This window comes from Gossypium hirsutum, chromosome A12, assembly GCF_007990345.1.
Source record: "Gossypium hirsutum isolate 1008001.06 chromosome A12, Gossypium_hirsutum_v2.1, whole genome shotgun sequence".
Classification (NCBI taxonomy): domain Eukaryota; kingdom Viridiplantae; phylum Streptophyta; class Magnoliopsida; order Malvales; family Malvaceae; genus Gossypium; species Gossypium hirsutum.
Window position 1 is genome coordinate 23,994,304 of NC_053435.1, and position 12,885 is coordinate 24,007,188.

Consider the following 12,885-nt stretch of genomic DNA (forward strand, 5'->3'; position numbering starts at 1 on the left):
AACCTGAATCTGCTGAGGCATGATCATAACAGATGGTCTTTGTAGATTAATCTCGAGCTTCATCGGTACATGTGTTGGAGTGAAGCCAGGGGGTATTGAGGATCTTTATTAGTTTCCTCAACATTTTCCATCAGGCCCTTTCCTTTATACGTTCTTCCTATCAGCAATTGGGATAACTGACTCATCATCTCTCTTTTGGATTCAATCATTTGCTCCTTCATCTCTCGCTGAATTTTGGCTAGCTGCTCTTGCATATGAGACTGCCATCATTTGTTCCTGCATGTCCTTTTGCATTTGCTCTAATTTCTCAAGTCTTTTATCCATTGAATTTTCCCTTATACTGTAGGGGTGCGTAGTTGGTTGGTTTTCGTTGGTTTCCAGATTACTAAAATGATTTTTTAATTAATTAGAAACCTTTTATGTCCTTTAATGCATAATGATGTGATGTAATGCAAATGCATGAGTGCAAAGGAGACATCAATTTTGATTCAATTTCCTTTAGAAAACTTCACTAGAAAATAAAATTCTTCTACATAAAGCTGAGTTACAAATAAAACTTCACTCTAGCGCTCAAAATCTTAATTTTCCTAAGCAACGAGGCTAGCTCCTACTCGCAATCTGACTCCAACTCATACTTTAAACTCAGTGTGTCTGCCTGTACCACTAAAGCTTGCAAGTAATCAGCTACCTCCCGAATCTGGGTTATGGCTTCCCCCATAAGGTAATCCCTATTTCTGACTTGGTCTTGCGCATGGTGAAGCTGCTCTTTCCAATGGTCCTCATTTGCCTCAAAAAACTGAATCCGCATCTCACAGTTTTGTAGTGATGCTTCTAATTCTTCTATTTTTCCTTTCATTTCTTCTATCTTGCTCAAGCTTACTCTCAATTCCATTGCAGTATTGCGGCTTCGGTACTGATGAAGAGACTTCTCGAGTTCTGCCACTCTAGCCCTTAATTCACTTTGTTCATTTCTTCTTTCTGACAAACTCTTCTCTAAATCTTCATCTCGTGCCTGAGCTTTTCGAAATTTCCTTTCCCATCAGTCGGCTTTGGTCTTTTCCTCTTGAATTTCATGGCACTATTGTTCGGAAGTTTTACCTAACCCCGCCTTCCTCATAGACAGGCGTAGCTTCTTATAATCAATCTTCAAGTTGTCTAGATTTTCTTCGGCCTTAGTTTTCCCTTTTCTCCACTTCTCATCTTCTGACCTTTGGACATCAGCGTCTAATCTCAGGTGTATCTTCTCTTCCTCCAATTATTCGATCTTTCTCCCAAACTCTGAACTTTTCTTCTCGAAGTCTTGCTTTATAATTTCCAACTCTGACGGGGCGATTTGTAATTGTTCCACCATAGGTCGAGTATTTTCCAAGTTTGGCCTAGGAACATTATCATTAACCCTCTTCCTAAATCATCCATCATACTCAGGCGTTACCATGGAACCGACAGCCAACCTCTTCATCCAGCGAGTTTGCTTCCAAGCATCCGATAGCTCCCGAACTTTCTTCTTATAGTTGGCACCTTTAAAGGAGAATTCACACTGAGCAAGTCCTTAGGTCGTGGGTACAAACTACCTCGATTTATATTGGCTTAACGCAAGCAATGGAGTATACCCAGTAGCTCCCCAAATTCCTAACAACGGCACCCAATCAAAGTTCCCACATCGATACATGATCTCATTAGGAACCATCCAATAAGCTCTCCACTCAATATCCCCTTCATTGAGGTTTTGAAGAATTTCCATCCACTTCTTCTCCGAGATATCCTCTCTCCTTTGTATGGCTACCTCCTCTTTCAACAGGGAATAACCTTAAAAAAATACCCGATAAGAAACCTTGTCTAGCTTCCAAAAGTGCCCATGAAACCACATCATCAATAGTTGTGTACATCCAATAAACCGCCCTTCGCCCATCTTCCGACATGTGCTCATGGATCTGAACGTCTTAGCCAATATTGCCGGTACAGGTGTGATTCCCTTCTCATGACAATCGAATAAGTCAATGACTACCTCATCTACGTGCCTTAAAGCCTTAGGAAAAATTACCAATCCATAGATGCTTAAGGCGAAGATATCAACCCATTTCTTTCATCTGGATGCGTTAAAACCAAATCTCGCAAATTCTTCCAAGGGATACATTTACTATCTCCTTTTTGTTGAATCCGAGCAGTGACTGAAGGCTCACTCATCCCTGAAATGCTTATCAATTTCTTCGCAAAAGTCTGACCATTAAAAACCCTGGCATAAGTCTTTCTAACTTGAATTTTTGGACACCTGAGCAGGGTAGTATATTCCTCCATGGTAGGTACTAAATCTACTTCCCCAAAAGTGAAACACTTATAAGCAGAATTCCAAAATTGAACCATAACTCAGAACAGATATTTGTCCACTCTAATGTCTAGCAAGTAGGATATATCACCATAGCTTTGATAGAACAACTGTTTGGTCCTTTCATCCCAACGAGCCCATATATCTCTCAACTCTTGCAACTCATTATGTGCTACATTGACGCGAGTGAATTCTTGCAACTCTGATGTATATCCTTCTGCCTAGCTATCTCCTTTCTCCAATTGTAACCTTTCTGACCATGCACGAACGGCCGCATTATCCTCAACTTTATTAAGAAATTCATTCTCCATGTCAAACTTTCTAACTTAGTAATCGAATATGAATCAACCCCTTCTTTAGCATGAAATGTCATGGAAAACACAATCAAAACAAAACACAAGTTAGTATCAAATAATAGTGATAAAATGCGAGCACATAAACGATAATTATAATGCACATATGGGTAGATACTAAGGCTTGATGCAGCTCGACCCAAGGATAGCTCCTAAGGTTCACTATATATGGTTCGGTTCTAGAGAAAAGGTACTTGAACTAGCAGATTCCTCAATCCTCACCCATTATAGGCTCATATAGATCGAGTTCGGTTCAGGGGGATACATTTCCCTATGACCATACGGAGATGAAAATCTCACGAAATCATAGGTACGGATGTACCCCAGAAGCAATCCACTAGCCTATGCGAAGGTGAAAACCTCACGAAAGCATAGTTTCTTACTCCCACTTAGAAGGTGTGACCACAGCAGTCATGCAATGAAATGCAATATTATTCTAAAAGCCCGAACCATAACAATCATACAATCAAATGCAATAGAAAGAAACATGATTTTTAAAACGAATTTTCAATTTTTGACAAGAGGACGGTAAATAATCAATTTTATGTGTAACACCCTTTACCTGTACCCGAGGTCGGGATAAGGTACGAGGCGTTACCATACAAACATACAAACATTAAACTAAAATACGGGCCATAAAATTTCATTCATATTTCAAAAATTCATTCACTTACACATAGTCCCTTATTTGAGTCTACGAAGCCCAAAACATACTTTACAAAGTGTTCGGGACTAAACTGAGAACTTACGAAAATCTTAAAAATTTCATGCTTTAAGGCTCCACACGCCCGTGTCCCAAAGTCGTGGTCCATACACGGCTGAGACACATGGTCATGTTTCTGCCTGTGTGGAATACACCTAGGCTATTTTCCAAGCTTTGGTCAACCTTAATCTCTCACACACTTATACAAAATCAAAAGCATATAACATGGTATTCATTTAATGATTAAATATTCTCAATTAAAGCACAAACATAGCATTTGTATGTCATCATACATGTATCTCTCATACTCATTTTACCTTGTTTATTATAGTACCACTTATACATTTATACCAAGATTATCATCTTACCAAATATCTTCAGCTTAATCATCAAGCAATCATATTTAAAACTAGATCATATCTTTATAAAATACCACAATTCAAATGTGCAAAATAACATGTTTGCCTGAAACATTTCAATTCAACTCCATACCCAACAAGCATTACATTGAGACTACTCATATATATATACATGTCATGATACATATCATTCTCTTTCTGTTTTCTTATAAACACATATCATTTATTTCATTATATCAATATTTCATACACCATAGTTTCCATGTATTCCACATATATTTATTTTCCTCCTCCTCCTCCTCTCCATTCCACATCCTTAATGTATATAGCATCCTTGTAAGTGCAATTTCACAATTTACTAATAAATTCTCACATCAAACTGTCCACATGAGTCATAGTCACTTACTTATTTATAATTCTAGGTATAGAGCTCCAAATTAAGATCTGTAAATTTCTCCTGAAACTAGACTCACATATATTTTTACCATAAAATTTTCATAATTTTTGGTTCAGCCAATTAGTACAATTTATTCATTAAAATTTCCCCTGTTTCACTTTCTAACAGTTCTGACCTCTCTTCACTAAAAATTAATTATCTCACAGTACAGAACTCGGATAATGTTATTGTTGATTTATCTTGAAAATAGACTCATTATGGATTTTAAAAATATAAGTTTAATCTTCTAATTATTTTTATCCAAATTTTTTTGATTTTCCAAAGTCAGAACAGGGGATCACGTAATCATTCTGAACCATTCTCACAAAAACATAAATATCTCAAAATATAGAACTTCTTTTCTTGCTCTGTTTCTTTTATCTGAAAATAGACTCATTAAGATTTAATTTGATATCTCATTAAGTCTCTGATTCAATTTCTACTATTTTTTGTGATTTTTCAAAATCATATCACTGCTACTATCCAAAACAGTTTTATTGCTACTTCACTCTTTCACACTTTCTTTGTATTAACCTCATTTTAACATACATATCACAAATCATTTTCACCACATTTCATACATCACAAGTATAGGCCCATGATCACAAGGTCACCATAAAATCATCCTCATGTATAACTTACTTTTTTATAACATTACCACCTCCTGGTCACTTAATGAACACATCATTCACATAACCAAGTTCCTGCACTTATTCATCACAAAACTCTCAAAGCAATACATAGAAAGTCTCCCGTTGAACACTTCGGATCAATCCTCAATACTTGGTGGTTTCAGCACATAGCTCCACCCATCATATAGTTCGGCTCTCTTGTACACATGGTGAACACTCAGTACCACCCATGTGACCTAGCCAATTTATCTCGTAGCTCTCTTGTCTATATGGTGTCCTTCACCTGGAACCACGCATGCGACCTAACTACATATATCCCGTAGCTCTCTTGTCTACATGGTTTACACATAGTATCACCCATGCGACCTAGCTACATCATAATGTCTTGTAGCTCTCTTGTACACATGATGTGCACTCAGCACCATACATGTGACCTAGCTACATACTATTTGTATCATCCAATCTTTCCGAAGGTTCAACCGGGATTTCTCTCTCTTTTCCAACAATTTCACCAATCAAGTAATTATCCACAAACATATTTCCAATATTATTATAAAATATCATAATACAAGTAATATTGATGTATTACTTACATATAAACTTACATCTCATTTAATATCAAGGCAATAACATTAAATTACACATTGCCTTGTTAAAAATCATATGAACTTACAATTTCCCATAATATCCATAATCATAGAAATCACATTTATGTATGATAATTCAATGCACTTCATGTACCATAGACATATTTTTAAATCAATTCATAAACTTGGCACCATAATCATTTAATTTAACATAATTCAATTAATTCACTAAATTTAACTTTCAAATATAAATTACAGCATTATTGCTGTATTATTATCATACCAACTTACATACATTCAACACCTCGGAAATCATAATAAATGTATCAATTTTACATTGAAACATGCATAAATTAATGCTTATTATACATATGAACTTACCTCGATACTAAAACGACCATTTTACCAACTTTCCCAATTTTTGATTTTTCTCTCATTCTAGGTTCGTTTTTCGGGATCTAAAACATCATATTTTATTTATTTAATTAATTTAATATTCAAAATCATCCTTAACTCAAACTTTTGAAAAATTACAATTTTGCCCCTAAACTTTTGCATATTTACACTTTTTCCCCTAGGCTCGAGAATTAAACTTCATCCCTTATTCTTATGTTTTATGACATGCTGATAACTTTTCCCTTCTATGGAAACATCAAATTCTCACTCTAACATATACTTATGACTATTAGGTATTTTTACCGATTAAGCCCTTTTACTCGTTTTCACTCAAAACCGAGTAGCACAAGTTGTCTAATATAATTTAAAACCTCATATTCTATCATAAAAAAGCAAAATAAACACATTTCACCTATGGGTATTTTTCCAAATATGAACCCTAGCTTAAATTATTGCTAGAATAAGCTTAATCAAATTATCGGGATCCCAAAAACGTAAAGAACTTGAAAAACGGGGTTAGAACGAACTTACTATTGAGCTTGGAAAGCTTGAAAACCCTAGCCATGGCTTCCCCCATGCTAATTTCGGCCTACATGGAAAAGATGAGTCAATTTTGGCTTTATTTTCCCTTTTTATTTCTTTTAATTACCAAATGACCAAAATGCCCTTCCTTACTAAACTTTCAAAAATTCCATCCATGTCCAATTTTTGTCCATCACTTAGAAATTGGTCAAATTTCTATTTAAGACCTCCTAATTAATGTTTCAAAGCAATTTCATACTAGAAACTTCTAGAATGCAAGTTTTGCAACTTATTCAATTTAGTCCCTAACTTCAAATTGAGCACATTATGGCTAGACTCTCTTGCTTCCCCAGTGGAGTCGCTAAGATATCGAAACCATCTTTCAGATTTAAATTTAATGAAAAATAGGGAATTGACTTTTTAAAAATGAAAATGTGGAGTCGCCACCAATCTTTTTGTTTAGGTGTAATCGGGTCACCTAGAAATTTGGTTATTTCAATAAAATATTTCTTTTTACTAAAAGAACGAATTTGGTCTTACAAAAATATGAGAAAATGGGTTCGCGAGTCAGTTACGCATGAGGAAGTATTAGCACCCTCACTACGCCCAAAATTTGGTACCAAACCAATTAAATACTGTCCTTATATCTATGATTTGAAAATGTTTTTTTGAACTGTGGTTCCTTTTATAAACATTTGAATAGCCCAAGTTGGTTGTCAAAATTCTCTTGTTTCAAAGGAATATAGCGTCACATCCAGCACGATAGGATACTATCATTTATACCCTCAAAAAACACGATAAATTTCGACTTCTAAAAGTTTATGTTTTGAAAATCGCGAAAGGATTCCCAATTGTTTAGTCCAACGAAAAAATCAAAACCCAGCACAGTAGGGCACGATTCCTCGAATTTCTAGACATCGGACATTGCCTTAATTTAGAATTCATAGATCATGAGTGAAATTCTAAGGGAATATTTGATTATTTTGAACAAACAGGAAATCGCAACCTAGCACGATAGGGCACGATTCCTGAATTACCAAACATCGAACATTACCTTCGTTTTGAAGAATTTTTAAAGACATGAGTGAAATTCCAAAGGAATATTCGTTTGTTTTGAACAAACGGGAAATCGCAACCCAGCACGATAGGGCACGATTCCCGAATTGCCAAACATCGAGTATTGCCTTCGTTTTAAAGAATTTTTAAATGAATAGTTATAAAACTAGCTTAAAATGTATTAATTTTACTTGAAATAAGATGGAGTAATTACAATTTTTTCTTTAAAAAAAGGGTTAAAAATTACAATGCAACATTTGTAAACTCGAAAGAGAAATAAAAACATAGGGTGATAAACACTCATAAAATGCAATGCCAATTAATAAACTAATAATCAAGTATGGCTAATCTAAGGCACATGTAGTCGAAATTCTAAACATGGATGGAGAATAATTGATATGACGATACAACAAATATGCATGCAATAATAAAACAACTAATCCATGAGATATCAAACAACATAAAATTAATATAATACAAAACAACTTTGATGAGCAAACCAAATGTTAGAATTTAAGATGATTTATAAAAACTAAGAACATATAAATATTTTTTTGAAATAGATATTACGCAATGAAGACATTTGAATCAAATAACATGCATAAACATTATAAAGATGATACATCCATTTAAAGTTGATAAACATACATGCATATAAAAATAGCATTTAAATGTGAAATTTTAAATCAATACAATATATAGTAAAATGTGTTCTTAAAAAAATGACTTATATACGTAAAAATATATATACATATATAAAAAAATTTAAGAGAATGAAATAATTTAGCATGGGAATAAATATGTATATAGGATTAAATTATTTATAATACATAAATAAGTATACATGAAACATTTGAACAAGTGTTATATAAATATTTTAAATAATATAGTATAAAAAATGAACTACAAAATGGTGATTAAAAAAATACATAAAAAAAGTTATTGAAATAGCTCAACATATGTATAACATATTAAGTACTTTAAAATAATCAACATTATAGATTACAAACTTTAATTAAAAATGTATATGTACAAATATATCTAGAATATTTAAAGAAAATCATATAAATGTTGAAATAGCATGATAAAATAAACCCAAACTCATTGTACAAAGAAGACTATAGGTATAAAATCATGGATCTAATAATGTGTATAGAATAAAGTTTACTTATTATAAAGTATATATATACATATATATGATAATGTGTAAAACATTTGCATAAAATACACAAAATGTGACGATGGTATTATAAAAAACAAATTTACAATAATAAAGAAGCAATTACCGGGGTAGTTTAAAATGTGCAAATAAGTAATCGAGAAAAAAACCTATAAATTAAAAGGATTTAGTTAGAATCAAACTAAAACAAAAGGGATAACTTGAAAACACAATAATAATAAAAAGGGCCAATATGCGATACACGCAAGTTCAGAAGGACCTAAACTGGAAATAGACCAGCCCTCAAAGCACAGTGCTAAAACGCGGATTAACTTGCAAACACACGCAAATTGTAAAGCCAAATTAAAAAAGGAGATGAAATAAATAAGGCACCATTGAATGCCCATACAAAAAAGAGGGACCGATTGAGAAATTATCCCCTCTCTACAAGAACGCGTGGGTCCTAGGGTGGAAAAACGCATCAGGTCGGGTGTAACAATACGACACCGTTTGGAGAGCCCTTGGGCAAGGCTTGAAACGGTGCATTTTGAAGCACTATATAAAGGCTTATTTTAGCCTATTCGGTTGAAAGCTAGCCTCATTTCCTCTCTTTAGCCGCAACCTATACTTTCTCCTTCAAAGACACCAACCCGCCGCAAGGTACAGTGACCGGCGCTCACAGGCTTCGAAGCATGGCTCCTTTCAGCCACCGGATTCCCTCTGAACTCTAATTTCGACGAAGAGAAAAGGAATCGACGGCATAAAATCAAAGTAAGTCCCCTTTTTCTTTCTTTTTTTGAATGTAAATGATGAAAAATCGGAGGAAATAGAAAATAGAGCCAAAAATGAAGATCACCTTCTCAAGAAATTGTTTTTTTTTCAATCTATGTGTATTGCGTCTGTATTGCATTCTCTTTGTGTGCGTAACCTTACAAATGATGAAATCCCTTAGCTTTATAGCCAAAGGGGTAAAATGATAGAAAAATAAATCAAAATACAATATTCATTGTTGTTGTTTTTTTTTTTTGTTTTGCTGCGCGTTCGTCCTTTTTTGCTGGTACGGGGTGCATGGCGCGTGTAAGGGGCTGTATTGGCATACGGAGGCATGGATGTGGCACTGCTGAGGTGTACGGAGGTAGCTGGCACGTTGTACGGTGCGAGGGCTGAGGCTTGGCTGCAGTGCGAGGGAGAAAGCCCTAGGGTTTCTGATGACCAAAGTTTTGGGTCGTTTGGGCTCATTTTGGGTATTGGGCAAATTGGCTTTGGGCCGTTTGGATTTGGGAAGTAATTTGGGTATTGGGTTACTGTAATAATTTTGGGCTTTGAACTATAAATGGTCATTTATGTAACGCCCCATACCCGAGACCGTTGCCAGAGTCGGACACGAGGGGTTCACAGACTAAATTCGCTTACTATCGCAGTCCATTTTAAAAATTTCTAGACAGTTGGCTAACTGTGTCGCTGCCACCTTAAAAATCATATCTTGAGTTTCACAACTCGAAAATCAGTTTCGTGATTTTTCCCTGAAACTAGACTCATATGTCCATCTACATATTGTTTTCTAGAATTTTTGGTCGGGTCAATTAGTACAGTTTATTAGTTAAAGTCTCCCCTGTTACAGGGTGCGACTACACTGACCTTCATGCATTAAAATTTGGATATCTCCCTGTACAGGGCTTCAATACTGATGCCGTTTGTTTATATAGAAACTAGACTCAGAGAGGAATCTATACATATATGACGTGACTCCTAATTATCTCTGGTTAATTTATAATGAATTTCCAAAGTCGGAACAGGGAATCCAGAAACTGTTCTGGCCCTGTTTCACAAAAACCTAATTATCTCTTAACATACCACTCATATGACCGTTTCGTTTCTTCCATCTGAAATTGGATTCATCAAGGTTCATTTAAATAATTTATTCACTATTTAATTCCATTCCTACTATTTTTAGTGATTTTCCAAATCTACATCACTGCTGCTGTCAGCATCTGCCTTTAAGGTAGACTTTACCTATTTCATAGTTTCCATGATTCAACTAGCCCTTTTAGCATAAATAGCACAAATTATGATAATGATTAACCATTCCCATGGCCAATCCTTGTTAAGCATATCCACACCTCTCAATAACCATATCCATACCAAATGATTATAACATTATGCTCAAACATATATAAGCCATTTTCGCATGGCTATCCAAAAATTATACAAAACCGAAGGGTACATAACCAACAACAAAAGGGTAGTCCTATACATGGCATTTCCAGAGTTCAACCAAAAGTGTACCAAAAGGGTTTTGATAGTGTGGGCGACTTCGACTTCAATAATCCCGAGTCCGATAGCTGACGAACCAAAATCTATAAAACAGAGATTCAAAGAACGGAGTAAGCATTTAATGCTTAGTAAGTTTTAAGCAAAACAAAGTGTTCTCAATCACTATCATTGGTCATTCATTTCAACTGTTCGATGAAGTTAATCTAGAGCTTCATCTCGATCTATAATATCATTAAACGCAACACTTGGCTGCCACATATATACTTTCGAATAATAATGACCTAGATGGTCAAATATTTCCAAAGCACATTCTTTATCGATTTTTAACTTTCAATAATCCTTTCCACTTGTTCATAATCACATCCATACTTTTAAGTATTTCAACATGACAAGTACTAAATTACCATAGGCACATAAAGAACCAACATATTCCTTATCACATATATGTAAGCTTACAAATCATAATCCTTACCTTGTACTGGCACATCTAGCTCAACCCAACCCATACTCAGATCATAAGGCTTTTGGGCAGAATATGCACTAATACATAAGAATATTTCATCGCATACTTTATTATACAAACATACCATTACCAATTAGATCATTCTCACATTTGGAGTTATAATATTAATCACATTTACCTACCTCTTTGATACTAATAATTCACCTCGAAATCACTCCACCGATGAGTAAGTAATACGTACCTGAACATCTTAAATACATAATACTTATTTGATGGTAACTTAATGCAGATACTCAATATCAAAGTCTTACTTGAATCCTAGCATTTAGCCGTCGGGTCTTTAAAGCTCGGATATAGTACGAGCACGAAGCCTACAGACATTAATCAGGATAATATTCTCGCATAAAGCCTGCGGGGTTTTAACCCGGATATAGTACTGACACAATTGCCCTTTGGGACTTATCACATTTATACACTTCCACATCCATCACATTGGCCATTCGGCCTTATCAAATATATACACTTTCACATTCATCACATTGGCCATTCGGCCTTATCTCATATATGCATGTTCACATTCATCACATTGGCCATTCGGCCTTATCACACATACACATGTTCACATTCATCACATTGGCCATTCGGCCTTATCACACATACTCATGTTCACATTCATCACATTGGCCATTCGGCCTTATCTCATATATGCATGTTCACATTCATCACATTGGCCATTCGGCCTTATCACACATACACATGTTCACATTCATCACATTGGCCATTCGGCCTTATCACATATATATATACACTTTCACATTCATCACATTGGCCATTCGGCCTTATCACATATATACACTTTCACATTCATCACATCGGCCATTAGGCCTTATCACATATATATACACTTTCACATTCATCACATCGGCCATTAGGCCTTATCACATATATACACTTTCACATTCATCACATCGGCCATTAGGCCTTATCACATATATATACACTTTCACATTCATCACATCGGCCATTAGGCCTTATCACATATATATACACTTTCACATTCATCACATTGGCCATTAGGCCTTATCACATATATACACTTTCACATTTATTCAAATATACTTCACATACCACATATACTATCGTGTACAGACTTGGTCTTGGCCGAATCTACATCCATCACTTTCCAATGAATAATTCAATTTTACGCCATACTATCATTTCATATTCGAATACTCATAAGCTTACAATACCACGATTTAGAATTCAAGTATGGGTTTAATCAATAGCTTATGAGCAACTAAAACAAGTTTTATCCATGTTTACAACAAAATCATATATTCATTACGAGCTGTTTTCCTGAGCAATGGTGACTAAATTATTTATAACCGGAGCTACAAAACTCCAAATCACTTGCCGTTAATTTTTCCTGAATATAGACTCGTATATCTTCCATCCATAAAATTTCCAGAATTTTAGGTTTGGCCAATCAATACCAGATTTTTCTTAAAATTTCCCCTGTTTCACTGTTTGACTAATCTGACCACTCTTCACTACGAATCAAATTTCTCATTTTACGGAATTCAAAATGTGTTGTATTTGATTTCATTTGAAACTAGACTCAT